The sequence below is a fragment of the Schistocerca gregaria genome, chromosome 2, assembly GCF_023897955.1.
Source record: "Schistocerca gregaria isolate iqSchGreg1 chromosome 2, iqSchGreg1.2, whole genome shotgun sequence".
Lineage (NCBI taxonomy): Eukaryota > Metazoa > Arthropoda > Insecta > Orthoptera > Acrididae > Schistocerca > Schistocerca gregaria.
The window spans coordinates 147,243,651-147,258,750 of NC_064921.1; the positions used below are offsets into that span (position 1 = coordinate 147,243,651).

Below are 15,100 nucleotides of genomic sequence, written 5' to 3' on the forward strand. Positions count from 1 at the left end.
GAACACATTCTTGAAGAAACGAGACAGCCATAAGATTACTAAATATGGCTGGAGTGGCAAATCTAAGGCAGTTATAGACTATACATTAACGGACAACTGAACTGGAGGAAAGGAAGGGAAATTAAAGTCATACCAAGTGAGCACTTGGGTAGCCACCACAGGTTACTAGTAGCTGATCTAAATTATAAGATGAAAAGTTTGAATACTGTACAAAGAGAGCCAAAAATTAAGGAGTGGAAGATGAAAGAAGAAGAAAATAAGACAAGTTTACAGAATCTAGTAGCACAAAAATTGCCACAAACTGAAAGGGGTAATGTAGAGGGAGAGTGGAACCTATATAAAACATCAATAGTTAACAGTGCTGTGCAGATATGTTCCAAAACTAAGGGTAAAATGAAAGACAAAGAAACCAGTTGGTGGAACGATAGAGAAAAACATGCAATTAAAAAACGTAATATGGCAAAGAAAAACATGGAGTTTGAAAACAGAAATCAGAGCCAGGGGCTGGTGCCAAAAGATGAACACAAGGTGACAACACTGGAGAAGGACTACCGACAAAAGAAACTCCAGGCAAAGAGAAGTGTTAAACAAGAAAAGGAGAAGAGTTGGGAAATATTCACCCAGAAACTAGAGCAGGATAGCAAAGGAAACCAAAAACTGCTATATGCGTTATTGAAAAGTAAAAGATCTGATAGAGATAAAAGCGATTGAAAAAGACGATGGGGATATTATCAGGGACATGGAAGGTATCAGAGAAGAGATGAACAATTATTTTCAAATCTTACTGAATGGGGAAGGTGCACAAGAAAGTGACACTGAAGTCATTTAATTAGAGGAAGAGCAGGATCCAATCTCTTGGTTAGAATTCCCTGAAACAGATGAAATGTGGGAAGGGAGCTGGAGTAGATGAGCTGACAGGAGATATGATTAAAACCGCAGGAATCCATGGAATACAATGGTTACACCGGATGCTGGGGGTGATGTGGAAAGAAAACAAAGTGCCCGATGAATGGAAAAAAGGAATTATAATACCATTGCTCAAGAAAGGTAGTAGAAAGAAATGCACCAACTACCGAGGAATCACAGTGTTATCACAATGCCTTAAGATAATGGAAAAGGTCATAGAAAAAATATTGTGAAAAATTCTAGAACACCAATTAGAGGAACAACAGCATGGTTTCAGAAGTAATACGGAAACAATAGGTCTTATTTTCTCCCTCCGTCAGTTAATGGAGAATTATTGGGGAAAAGGAAAGGACTTGATAGTAGTATTCGTGGATTTGGAAAAAGGATATGACACTGTACCAAGGGATAAAATATGATAATGCTTGGAAAAAAAAACATAATGTTCCTGACTCATTAATTAAAAAAGTCCAGATGCTGTAAGATGGTTGTGAGAGCAGTGTACAAGTAGGCGGTGGAAGATCAAAATAGTTGAAGACAAAAAGAGGTGTTCAACAAGGCAGTTTGCTCTCCCCTTTACTCTTCATTACACTTATGGACACAATCATGGCAGAAATCAAGGAAGAAGAAAATGAAGATCTCAATGCTTTTGTTTTTGCTCATGACATCGCCATTTGGGGAGAGAGGGAAATGGAGGTTCAGAGGACACTAGATTACTGGAACACAAAATTTACATGTGAGTAGGAACAAGACAGTGGCAATTGTAACAACTACAACGCCTCTCGGTGTTAATTAACCAAAATAGCTCCCAAATTAGCTCCAATGCCCGGGAAATATAAATTCAGAAAATGTCCCAAGCCCCTCCACAAGTAGTAATTTACGAAATAGAAATAAGAGGGAAATCTATATTAGAAAAATAATAGAAAAAGAAAAGAATTATAATCATAAATTTTGGAAGCATGGGAGGGAGGGAAAACGATAGAAATGGTTAAATTATTAGTTATTCTTATATATGAGAAAATCAATATTGTAGTCACAGAACGTACGTCTTGAATACCAAAGATAGCGTTTATTAAATTATAAATAGACGTACAATGCAATTATGATACTCCAGTCTGTCTCCTCTAGTCTGTTCAGCTTTAGGAAGCAACAATAGGAGCTTTATTAAACCAGGGCGCAAGAATAAATCGCGACGAGATTGTTTTTTGGGAAGCATTAATTTCAGATCAGAATTAGAACATTTGTCATAGTAGAGGAACGGGGAGGTGATCAATAATCTCTCTGACCTTAACGTCACTTCGTGCGAAGATTTAAATATTTTACGGAATTAACGATGTTTGGACAGATTCGGACTTTGTATTGCGATAGTGGGAAAGCTTTACTTCACGCGACTGGTAATCATAGTTCGTGACAGTTTATGGATATTAAACGGAAACAATATTTTTATCGAAAGTGACAGAACATTGTTTAGTATTTCTGATATTGACGGGATTCCAGATGAGATACTTATTCAAAGAACCCCTTTGAATGCGATCGTGTGTTGTTGTTGTTGTTGTTGTCTTCAGTCCTGAGACTGGTTTGATGCAGCTCTCCATGCTACTCTATCCTGTGCAAGCTTCTTCATCTCCCAGTAACTACTGCAACCTACGTCCTTCTGAATCTGCTTAGTGTATACATCTCTTGGTCTCCCTCTACGATTTTTACCCTCCACGCTGCCCTCCAATACTAAATTTGTGATCCCTTGATGCCTCAAAACAAGCGATCCCTTCTTCTAGTCAAGTTGTGCCACAAACTTCTCTTCTCCCCAATCCTATTCAATACCTCCTCATTAGTTACGTGATCTATCCACCTTATCTTCAGCATTCTTCTGTAGCACCACATTTCGAAAGCTTCTATTCTCTTCTCGTCCAAACTAGCTATCGTCCATGTTTCACTTCCATACATGGCTACACTCCATACAAATACTTCCAGAAACGACTTCCTGACACTTAAATCTATATTCGATGTTAACAAATTTCTCTTCTTCAGAAACGCTTTCCTTGCCATTGCCAGTCTACATTTTATATCCTCTCTACTTGACCATCATCAGTTATTTTACTTCCTAAATAGCAAAACTCCTTTACTACTTTAAGTGTCTCATTCCCTAATCTAATTCCCTCAGCATCACCCGACTTAATTCGACTACATTCCATTATCCTCGTTTTGCTTTTGTTGATGTTCATCTTATACCCTCCTTTCAAGACACTGTCCATTCCGTTCAACTGCTCTTCCAAGTCCTTTGCTGTCTCTGACAGAATTACAATGTCATCGGCGAACCTCAAAGTTTTTACTTCTTCTCCATGGATTTTAATACCTACTCCGAATTTTTCTTTTGTTTCCTTTACTGCTTAGATTGAATAACATCGGGGAGAGGCTACAACCCTGACTCACTCCTTTCCCAACCAATGCTTTCCTTTCATGCGCCTCGACTCTTATGACTGAACGTGTTAATTTGAAACTGACTATTCGTCTTGAACTTTACTTCGATTTATGTTCATAAATAATTTGGTTACGTGACTGTAACAAGTGAACGAGACTCTATTGAAAACACTAGTATTAATTTACTTATGTTTTTTTATTTCAGAACTGGGAAGACAATATGTGTAGTGACTCACTGCCGGGATAAAACAAAACCCCTCAATAGCAGTCAATGTATAGATAAATTAACATTCCTACTTTCATGCAAGGTGCGGAAGTCGGGATAGGAAAAAGGGCCGCTACACAATGGAGATAAGCAGGACACCCTCACCTTGTCACATCAGACTGGAGGGGGAGAAGGCTGAATGTGTGAAAAGCTTCAGTTATCTGGGTGTCATCATATCACGCGATGGAAGTTCCAAACTAGAGGTCTTAAACAAAATAAAAAAAGGATCTAGCTTCTTCCACCAAGTAAGAAATCTAATCTGGGACAAGGAAGCCCCTCAAAGAGACCATGTACAAAATGTATCTCCTGCCAGTCATGGTGTATAATCTAGAGGCCTTTGTCATAAATAAGAGAGTCAAATTGAAGCATGTGAAATGAAGTTCCTTAGGTCAGCTCTACAAAAAACTGGGAGGACAGAGTCAGGAATGATTATGTAAGGAGAGACCCGCAGGTGACATTGACTACAGAGGAGAGAATGAGTGCTTTGAGATTGAAGTGGTTCGGTCAAGTGAAGCAAATGCACCTGACTCGAACTCCATGCCAGTATTGGGAGATGGAGGTACCAGGATGAAGACCAATTGGGCGGCCTAGAAAGAGAAAGACAGATCAGGTTAAGGAAGATCTCAAGAAGAAAGGAGTAACATGTGATGTAGTGGGGAGGGAAAAGTTATACCAGGACATAAACCAATGGAGGCATATCCTTCACAAAGTTCCCACTTGGCTCGCTGGAAGGAAATCCTGATAATGATGATATTATGCGCCTGGGTGACGATCCAGAGGTTTAAGTATTTTGGCGTTCTACTTCATTGAAAGAATTTCGAACAACGCAATTTAACATTTAACCATTCGCTATTTCCTTCTGCTTTGGAGGTCAGCTTTGTGACTGGGTGATATTGATTTATTGACTGGCGTTATATAGGACAACAGTTACTTAGGAGTTTTTGACATTTTGGTAGATAGATTTTTGCTTGCAAATTAATGGAATGCCTCCAATATAATTGCTAATGCTCGTTTTGATTATGTGCAGCCGTTAGTTATCAACGAGACTTCAGCTTTGAGTTTCCTAATACCGCACTCGAACTTAGGTTGCTCATTATATAAAATCTTATTACATTCCTCAAGTTATTTTATCCATTTTGGTTGGAGAATACCGCAGTTGTTTTCGTAAAGTACACTGTAGGAATACTGCAACCTGCCACAAGTTTTTTTGAAATGATTTTATTGTACCATTAGTAGATTCGGCCCTGACCTATCATCAGACGGGCTCAGGCCATAAAACTAGTAACGGTACAATAAAATTATTTCAAAAAACTTGTGGCTAGTTTCATTATTTATTGTAGTGCGAATTTACATCCTTCAGGAGCACAGTAACTCGACTGAGTGAGAAGTTTATGAGTTATATGTTGGCCTCAGCGTACCTCTAACCAAGAAAGAGAAATGTAAGGTTGAAGTAATAACAGCCAAAAGAACGGGATACAAAGAACTGCTGCAGCTATTATTCTCCCTGTGCAATAAAATAAATAACGCATTCATACTGTAATAATTTGCAGCAGACACATGTAAATGTTTCTCAATGAGCACTCTTAATGAACACAGATGCTAACAGCTACACCTCTTGGTGCCGACTTCTTGAACACGGCAAATTTTATTTCTGAATTTTCGAAAGCGCCATTTAGCAGCACGTTGTTTCGAACGTCGGGACGCGCCCAGTGCGTCCGATCGGTGCTGCCACCCTTCGGTCGCCTAGCAAACGAGAAGAATCGAGGTCACGTGATCTTACGCATTCCACAGCCCGCCATGCCTTGCCAAGGCGTGGGCGTGAAGATGCGTGAATATTGTCACTGCGTGGATATTGGCGGGAGAGAGCACACGTGATTTCTTCTTGAGATCTTCATTTTCCTGGTAGTATCATTGTCTACAATACTAACAGCTGTATAAACAAGATGCATGAGTCGTAGAATGTAGAAGGCGATACAGTTCTAACCACAGACGTGCCACATAAGAAAACAGTTTTCTACTTCATTTTTCATATGTGCAGTATTACATTAAGAGTTACTGCAGTGCTCTTTACAGTGACTATTTCGTCTTTTTTATTTTTTTGGAACGAAATTAGAAATATTATTTTTTGTTATGTGACCTTGAAACGGGTTTATCATTTCTACTCCAAATAATAATCTCATCATTTTAAAGCAATCCCTCAATGTTTTAGCAGTTTATAGGCATTTGCACTGTGTAGTATAGCTTTGTTTCGTATTAACTCGTTTAAATGTCAGCGTCGAAATTATTTGTCATCTGTCGCAACATTTTATACAATCAGCTGATTTACAACGGGAAATCAGGGACGCCAACATTGAAAATGACTGCTGTACGTTGTCAATATTTTGCTGTTTGGCAGTCTTTCCTTTTGTGGTTATGCCGTAAGATTTTTAAGTAAACTCCTAATCGCTACGACCTGTGACATATATTGTTCAATGGCTTCTGTATATCATACAGACACGGTACGCCGCGATGAATATTTTACGTCGAATGTTGCATCAAAATACGTAGTACGTCTTCCACAGAGATACGTTACCAATCAGTGTTGAAAACCTTAAGTTACTCATGTCAAAACTGTTCCAAAATAACTTCTTTATAATCAATAAAATGCAATAAGTTTCGTGACATTACTTCAAATTCACACAGTTACGATGTTCCACAATCCCGTCCAAACTACTGCTTATCTGCTTGCCGCACTGATTTATTATCAAGTGTGAGCATTGTTTCGTTGTAGTTGCTAATAATTATGAAAGGTATAATGACTCTTATTAGCAAGTTTTTGTAAATATTTCGATAGCTTTGGAAAGAAATGAAAATTTTGATTTCGAACTCAAAATAAATTATCAAAAATAAGAAAAGTAACTTGAAAAAATATCCATGTATGCCCGTAAAAGACAAGGAAATACGACAGCGAAGACGTCATGGGCCCCCATAGTAACGTCAACTTACTGTAACATTATGCGACAAGGCACTCAAAACGTCTGGAACTTCCGATGGTATCAATTTAGTGTCATCTGACTTTTCTGGAAGCAAAGTTCTCATATTTCTCCCCTATCGAACAGTTTAACGTTTGAAATCCTCAACTTCCGAATTTGGGACTGTAATACAGTACGTGTAAGAAATGTAGCAAGAGAAAGGTGTAACACACAGCACAGCTTTGTCCTAAAGGTTAAGTAAACGATACAAAACCAGTGACTGACGTACAAGGAAGATATGGAACATCCTCGAAGGCACTTATCAACTCTTGGAGATTTACGGAATGAAATACCGGAATGTCTGCCCGAAGAGTCAAGTTCGAATGTCCAACTCTGGACCTTCCACAGACACATTTCGTGTCGAAAAATCATAGGATAATTCTGTCGACGACGGGGTCGTTAGGGAGAATAGCACGAACTCTGATCGAAAAATGAGAAAGGAAGAGACCAGTGTTCTTTATACTACCAGTTTTCATCTAAGGATTTCTGGATCCCTTTCATAATCCTATCTGCTTACGCCACAATAAACTGCGAGCTACAGCGGTGGAAATCATCGGAGTATGCCAAGACTTGTTGAGCCTAGGGGTACATACGAGTAGCGTCAGATAATACCGCAGTTGTTTCTTGGAAACGTCTGTTTGTGTGATTGAGAATAAATGAAAAATGTAAAGTAGTTATCGCTGCTAGTGTAAACCCAATTTTTGGACCCCGCCGAGATAAAGTATCTGAAGTGAATCGAATGGTGCGTACTTCCCCAGTGCGCCCTCGATTGCATCAGCAACAAAATCCAAATCCTTACTTGATACACGATCGTCAGTTGGAACATTCGTCACATATTTGTGTGCCTGGTTGCAATTTTCCGTTATTATTAAAGCGCAGAGACAGAGGTCCAGTGTGGGCTGAATTACCTTATGGTAGAGAAACTTGGTAGATAATCTAATGCGTTAATGCAGAATCGATTTACGATGGGCAAAAAATTGGTTCCAATTTTGGCCACCAGGAGCAAAGCTGGCGCTGTACAGCATCTTGTTGACGTCTCCGGTGTTCACACTGGACATTGTGTATGTGGAAGTTAATAATAGCATCAACATTATGCCTTTCTTGCTTATCTGACCTTTTATGCCCACATCCCACCCCTGATTTATTGCGTATGGAAACATTTCTGTACGTCCTTCTTGCATTGAGGGCGCCAGATCTGCATCTGATGGCCAAAATTGGAACGAATTTTTACAAGTGTAAATCGGTTCCGCGTTAACGCATTAGACTATCTACCAATTTGCGCTACCGTGCAATAACTACAGCCCACGCTGGGTCTCTGTGAGTAGTTGCACTTTAATTATAACCACGCGGTATAAAGAGGCATTTAAATGAATTCGAATTTTATTTATTTCCTGCTCTATATATCCACAAATGAACTAAATTACAACTATTTATATTGCGTCAAGTGACGGTAACGTATCGAAATCGACTGTGACAAATATTCTCCCGCTACCGCCACTTCTAACAAACTCCCTTGCGAAAAGTTCTGAAAGCAGTTTCAGATAACTGCCATGAACAATTAGCTCGAGAGCTCACACGTAATGTGAATATTACTGATTTCTTGGCAACAAGTTGAAATGAACTTCTAGGTTCCTGGTAGCAATGCGATATCGTTTAACGTAGTCAGTTCTTAGCTGTCCACGAAATTAAAAACGAAACAAATCAACACATTTGTTTGAGTGTTTTCATGTGTCTAGAACAAAAATAAACAACCACTAGCGTCATAACAGCGAAACACATTATTACATGTTAGTGTAGTACGTAATGATTTAGCAGACGATATTAAAATCAGCAGCAAGCACTCCGTCTTCAGGCCACAAGTGGCACATCGGAACCATCCGACCGCCGTGTCATTCTCAGCTGAGAATGTGGATAGGAGGGGCGTGTGGTCAGCACACCGATCTCCCGGTGGTTATGACGGTTTTCTTTGACTGGGGCCGCTACTATTCGGTCGAGTAGCTCCTCGATTGGCATAATGAGGCTCAGTGCACCGCGAAAAATGGTAACAGCGCATGGTCACCCACCCAAGTGCCGGCCACGCCCGATAGCGCTTAACTTCGGTGATCTGACGAGAACTGGTGTATTCACTACGGCAAGGCCGTTGCCAATATTAAAAGCAACCTCAGATATTTAGCAGATGATCCAGGTATCTATAACTAAATCCTGTCTGAAGAAAGACACATAAATATTCAGTAAGTTCCTAATATAATTTGAAGGCGGTACAAAGGTTGGCATCTTGCTTTAAATGTTCAGACATGTGAAAATTTCCACTTCACAAAACGGAGAAGTATAGTATCCAATCGCAGCTCATACAAATATCTGGGTGTAACAATTTGTAAAGATAGAAAATGGAACGATCACATGGGCTCAGTTGTAGGCAAAGCAGGTGGCAGACTTCAGTTCATTGGCAGAATGCTACGCAAATGCAATCAGTCGATAAAGGAGATTGCTCACAAAAACTCGTACGATATGTCTTACAACATTGCTCAAGTGATCCTTACCAAATAGGACTAACAGAGGATGTAGAACGTATACAGAGAACGGTAGCAGGAATGGTCAAAGGTTTTTTTCACCCATTGGAGAGTGTTACGGAGACACTGATAGAATTGAACTGCCAAACGACTGATGATAGACGCAAGGTATCAGTGAAACCCTACTTAGTAAGTGTCAAGAAACAATTTTACGTGATAACCCAGGAATATACTACAACGCCCTACGTATCGCCCCCGGAGAGCTCGCAAAAACAAGATTAGCCTAATTACAAAGTGCTCAGAGATTTTTCAGTAATCTTCACGTGCTCCATACATTAATGGACCGCGGTAGAGCCCTAATAACTGCTCAGTGGTTAGCAAAATATGTATGTACACGTAGAAACCCAATAAAAACATTCAGCTTGAATTCGACAGTCACCGATGTTACACGTTCCAAGTTCGAATTTCTGAACTGAACTGCAGTAGTGTTTACGCTGATGTGGACTATCTTGACAGCTTGCACAGCATCAGGGGTCAGAGCCACACATTTAATCATCGTCATAGCCCTGGTCTCTAAAGCAGTCCTCACACGGAACGAGGCAGCAAACGTTGACGGGAACAGAACATCCGACATCAATAGAGACAGCGACCTCGGCTCACGGGACGAGCTGGTTAATGTGATTTTCTCTCCTCAGCGCTCACCAGCGGCCGTTGTCGGCTTTATTTGGTTCGCAGACTACACAGTTTCTTTACGAAAATGGATGTGCGGAAAACAGCTCCGTGAACTCTGCTAGCGCTTGTCGAAGACGAGCGAAGAAAATCTCGAACCAGTTTCTGGAGTCGTCGATGGCTTGAATAGCGAATTCCTGGTAGAGGAACACTACATAATGTTGTACAACGATTAAAAATACATACTGGTAGAAATTTTCATCCAATTTTCCGTTTTAAATTGAATATCGTTAAGGTATAGCATCTAACGTCAGTTTGCGCTTGCCTAATTATTCATACTGTCGATGTTGCATCGACTACCGACATTCTGAAATAACATACTTGGTCACATTAATTCAGGATCAAGATTCATTTCGTAATTTCATTCGAATGGAATTGAAAATGATATTTACTAGCAAGATACAAACAGGAGCGAGTTCACAAAACCAGAGATAGTTTCATAATAACAAAAACTTACAGTATGTAATTTGCCTCTACTTTCAGATCTAACTGGCAGTCACATTAAGATTCTGGCCACTGGGGAAACATTCGAGGCGTTGGCCTTTGCAACAAGAATTGCACCAAGTACTTTATTTATAATAAATAATATCGATGTTTGAAATAATACTCTTATTAAATGAATAAGGAAGACCCAGAACCTCATAAAAACAAAAGATGAGCCTTTCTTTTACTTAAGGCGAGAACTAGTGCTGTTGATAAAATGCCGAGTAATCGATAATTTCTCCAAAAATATCGATTTATGTCGGCAACTTTTTCCACCGATATATCGTTATTGAAACGGCAGTATAGGATGCAGATATTTTTATTTTACATTTTTTTCGCAGTTTTCGGTAAATATTTCAAATTGTTCCTTTGAAATTGTAGCAGAACATAATTTCACTTTCACAATGTGAAAAAAATCTTACTACTTTTTGAGCTTTCTCTTTGACTGTGTGAAGCAAGTATAGGTGACACAAAAGAAGTCCGATTGCACTGGAGGATGGGGGTGTGAATGGAACGACAAAATTTCCGTTGTCAGAAACAGCACACCAGTCGTGTTAAAAAAAAACCATTTTAATGCAACTAGTGTCTTATTTCTTCAGAAACAGTTGCTGAGAATTATGAACAACGTTTAAGATCACCCCGCAATTTTAACACTGCAATTGCTAGGTCGCTGGCGTTTGCAGAAATGAAAACACAGGGAAATCGACATGAAGTATTCCAGACCAATTCGATATGTGACGACACCAAACGACAGATTCATTGGAGGTGTTTTATTGTGCCACTTACATGCAGCTACCATTGCCAACAAAGTGGTTATCGCCAAGCGTGAAGGTGCATCGTTTTCCTCTCAATTCTCGCTCTAAAGGGGATAAGCAGGCTACTAGCTTGTTGATGTACAGGATATCTAATAACAAACTTATACTTAAATACACAGCTCTAAAACCGGCAGTACTCTTACAATGGGCAGCCGATATTTTTATTGACTTGTACATCGATATTTTTCTGCCGGTATATCGGTTCCTTTTTTCGATATGCAGAGGGCTGACAATGATATTTTTAAAAAATTTGATGTATCGGATTCCTGATATTTTTAAAAGTATCAACAATCCTAGCGCGAACCTGCTACCTTTATCTTTGTTAGCAAAGAACTCGTGACACAGATTGGACATACCGAGATGGTTTCCGTATATGGCATACAGTGTGTAAAGTCTGTAACTATAAATGTAATTATTTGGTATTTAATACGCAAACTGTACCAATAAGACGCGCTTTTGACAAATCATTCTGGTATAGCATTCAAACGGTATATTTTCGTAGCAAGTAAGTTATAAAAGGAAAAACATCAGTTATAGGAATCAGCTACCTACCCATACATAGTTTCCTGTCATTTTGTTACAACCAATCGCAGCTAAAACTCGCGTTTTCGAGAGATCCTCAATTTTCTGATGATTTGAAACAGCTTCTATTCGTACCACATACTCTACGAGAAAGAAAACCCACCAAATACGATGTTTAACGCCATACAATATGGCGGCTCCTCTGTTTGCTTGTGACGTAAAACGACGTTGCGTCTCATTGGCCACGTTCCTCTCCACCAGACAAAAATCCAACACGACAGATTATAACAAGCTGCACAGTGCAGTGGAACATGAAATTCCAAGCTGTGACGTCACCAGCTCCTCGTCCAAATGCGTTTCCACGACTTAGGGCGTACTTGTGCGAGTCGGATATAGTCACTTCGAATGCGGGTGCTGAAAAAAAAGTCATCGCCAGTATTTGGCTGGAAAGCTGTGATGTGGCGACGAGAATGTTCCTGATCATTATACTTCGGACCGGTGTACTGCCCTCTCCGCAATGTCTCATGGAATGAGGCCATGGTACTCCGCCTTTCGGATGGGGACTTTAAGCCTGGCGGCCCCCTTGATTCTATTCGGGAAGACTAGGCTCCCATTTCTCACCAGCATCGAACAGAAACATGACATCACACCATATGCAGATCCATTATAGTCGCCCACACCTGTGATACACACAGCTCTAACGCAACTCGTGGAAAAGGAGTGTAAAAATAAAATCCTTTTAGATTTGGTGGATGAACAATGCCTTACGAGCCTTTCTCTCTCTTTTGCGGATTGATTTAGATTGTGATTTTTTCTCAGATATACAGGATGACCCAAAACACCGTTAACATTTAAAACTGCACTAATTCATGGAACGATGCAGGTAGAAAGGTAAAATCTGACACACATGCCTGAAATGATATGTGGCTTTATTGGAACCAAAAGGGAGTGCAATAGCTGGCAAAAAATGGCGATGGACAGCAACAAGTCAGTGACGCCCCATGAGAATTTGGGCTGCCGAAAATCCTAGAACTGCCGTGAAAACCCCATTGCATGACGAGAAAGTCACGGTTTAATGTGGATTTACCATTTCAATCGTGATCGGCCCCTTTTTCTTCGAGGAAATGCGGGGGGCTGCTTTCCGAAAGGTCAGCGTGATGGGTGCGAGGCACGCTTATATGTTATAGAACCTCGCATCATTCCACAGTACGGCTGATAAAACATCTGCTGGAAGGTACTACTTTTATGCATGACTTCACTCCATCCCATATTGCTACACGTGGGAAAGGTCTCTTCCGCACATCGTTCGGTGAGTATCGCGTGCCGAGCCGCCACTTCCGTTATGCTGGACCTCCCCAGATTCACAGCCATCAATCCGTGTGATTACTGTTTGTGAGGTTACCTGAAGTCACAAGTCTATCGCGATCGGTCCGACCTCATTAGGTATGCTAAGAGAAACACCCGGGATGTTTCTCAGCGTACCTACTTACACACTGTAAGTGCTGTTACAACTTGTCCCTGGACTGTAGGTGCTGTTGATGAATAACGGCCGGCATGTTGAGCATTCGTTATGAAGAACAACGTCTCTGCTAACAATCAATTGTTATGCTAATTATTGTTTGTATAGCATAAGAAGCGCCAACTATTGGTCATTTTGTGCACTTTTTTGTTTCAATAACACTCCAGTCATTTCAAGCATGTGTGTCAACTTTTACCTCTCTCCTTACATTGTTTCGTGAGCTACTGAATTTTCAAATTTTACCGTCCTTCTGGATCACTCTGTACTTCAGTAGTTCCATGTAGTTCATAGGTATAAGTTATTATTTTAAGCCTACGACCATGGTTTAATGAAATAGAGATTTTTTTTTAATCGATGAAGGGTGATGCAGTGTCCTAGGAGGAATGGTAAATATTGAGGGATACGACAGGAACGTTCATTTTAAACGAAAAGTGCAGTAAATATGGGCTCTAAAATGCATACCTTAAGAATTATGGGCACTTCTTCATCTTCGCTACTGTGGAACACAGCTCATCTAGCTGCTTTCCATATTTTGTGACCAAAACAAGAAAAAATGTCCAGTAAACATGGACTCTAAAGTGGATACCTTGCTGTTATGAGTTCTTCTTCATCTTCGTTACTGCAAAAGACATCTCTTCTACTGAAGAAGTGTCATAGCTCTTAAGGTGTGCGCTTTAGAGCCCATGTTTACTCGACGTTTTTGCTTCGAATGAGGAGCGCATGCTCGTAGGTGAACACCTAGCTCTGTTTCGTAGGTCTGAGCCATGTGCGGAAGTGAAACCTGAACGATAAACAGTTCACACAACAAGCATCTCAGATGTGGTGCTTCAGAAGAATATTAAAGATGTTCAAGATTTCTCGATACGAACAAAATGAACTTTCAATGCTCTTTATCTCATATACTAGACAAAATTAGTGCACGGCACGGTGTCAGTTCTATTCTATTCTTTCAAAGAAGCTAGCGTGATGCTGTATCAGTACTCTCAAAGGCTGACGTGAAAACTGAATTCTTCTGGATTTTCGCCCATTCATTTCGTTAACGTGCAGAACAATTCCACGCGCTGCAGTATTAGTCAACAGTTCAGATATTGTATTATCCAAAACGTTGAAGCACACTTCATTTGTAAACTTCAGTGACTTCTACTTGATCCAGACGCCACTTCAACTAAGTTGACATTCTTTCCTATGATGTATAAGAAGCAGTCAAATGAAAACGAGACAGGTGGGTAAAAGTAAGTAAACTGTTTATCATTTCAAAAGCAATCACCCTAATTGTTAATACATTTATCCCACTCTGAAACAAGACCGTCAGTGACTTCATGGAGATATGAAAGCCTACCCAGGCTACACCTCTTTATCTGAGGCAAATCGACGGCCACGAATAATTTTCTTCCGAGCACTAAAAACATTCAAATTGCATGGCGGGGAGATCGTGTCTGTATTGAGGATGTAAGGGCTTCCCAGCAAAACTTTGGCGGCGTACTCGAAATAACCTTGGCAATATGTGGGCCGGCCCATTCGATTTCCATATTCTTGAAGCCCTGACGAATGACAATCGTGACCATTTATTTACTTCGGACGGAGAGGTGCACGCCAGGGGCATGGTTCCGTAGGCAACCGAAAACATTTTTCCATGAAGGCAATGACTGTCTTTTCTCATAGTGGAATTAACAGTCGTGGCGATTACTTTTTTTTCCATCTGCTTCGTTTTCATTTGACCGCCACTTTTATTTCAACCTGAAGCCAGTGGTTGTCGCTAGTACTAAAACTTATTAGTAATGAACTGTTCAAGTACTCCTAAATTAGAAACGGGTGTTAAGTACAAGCTGATACCATTCTTAGTAAAATGAAATATCTATTTTCTGTAATTGTGTAATTTGGAAGTTATAAGGTTATGTGAAAGATGGAATTCATGTTGTTTTGAT

General features: G+C 40.1%; 1 protein-coding gene across 1 annotated transcript in view; it reads left to right on the forward strand.

Annotated features, from left to right (window-relative positions):
* Positions 1-5,345: 5,345 nt before the first annotated feature.
* The window catches only part of LOC126336564 (uncharacterized), a 119,070-nt gene continuing 109,315 nt past the window's right edge, over positions 5,346-15,100 (forward strand). The window contains exon 1 of the mRNA XM_050000412.1: positions 5,346-5,488. The gene's annotated coding sequence lies outside the window, so the exon portion shown is untranslated. The remainder of the gene's footprint in view (positions 5,489-15,100) is intronic.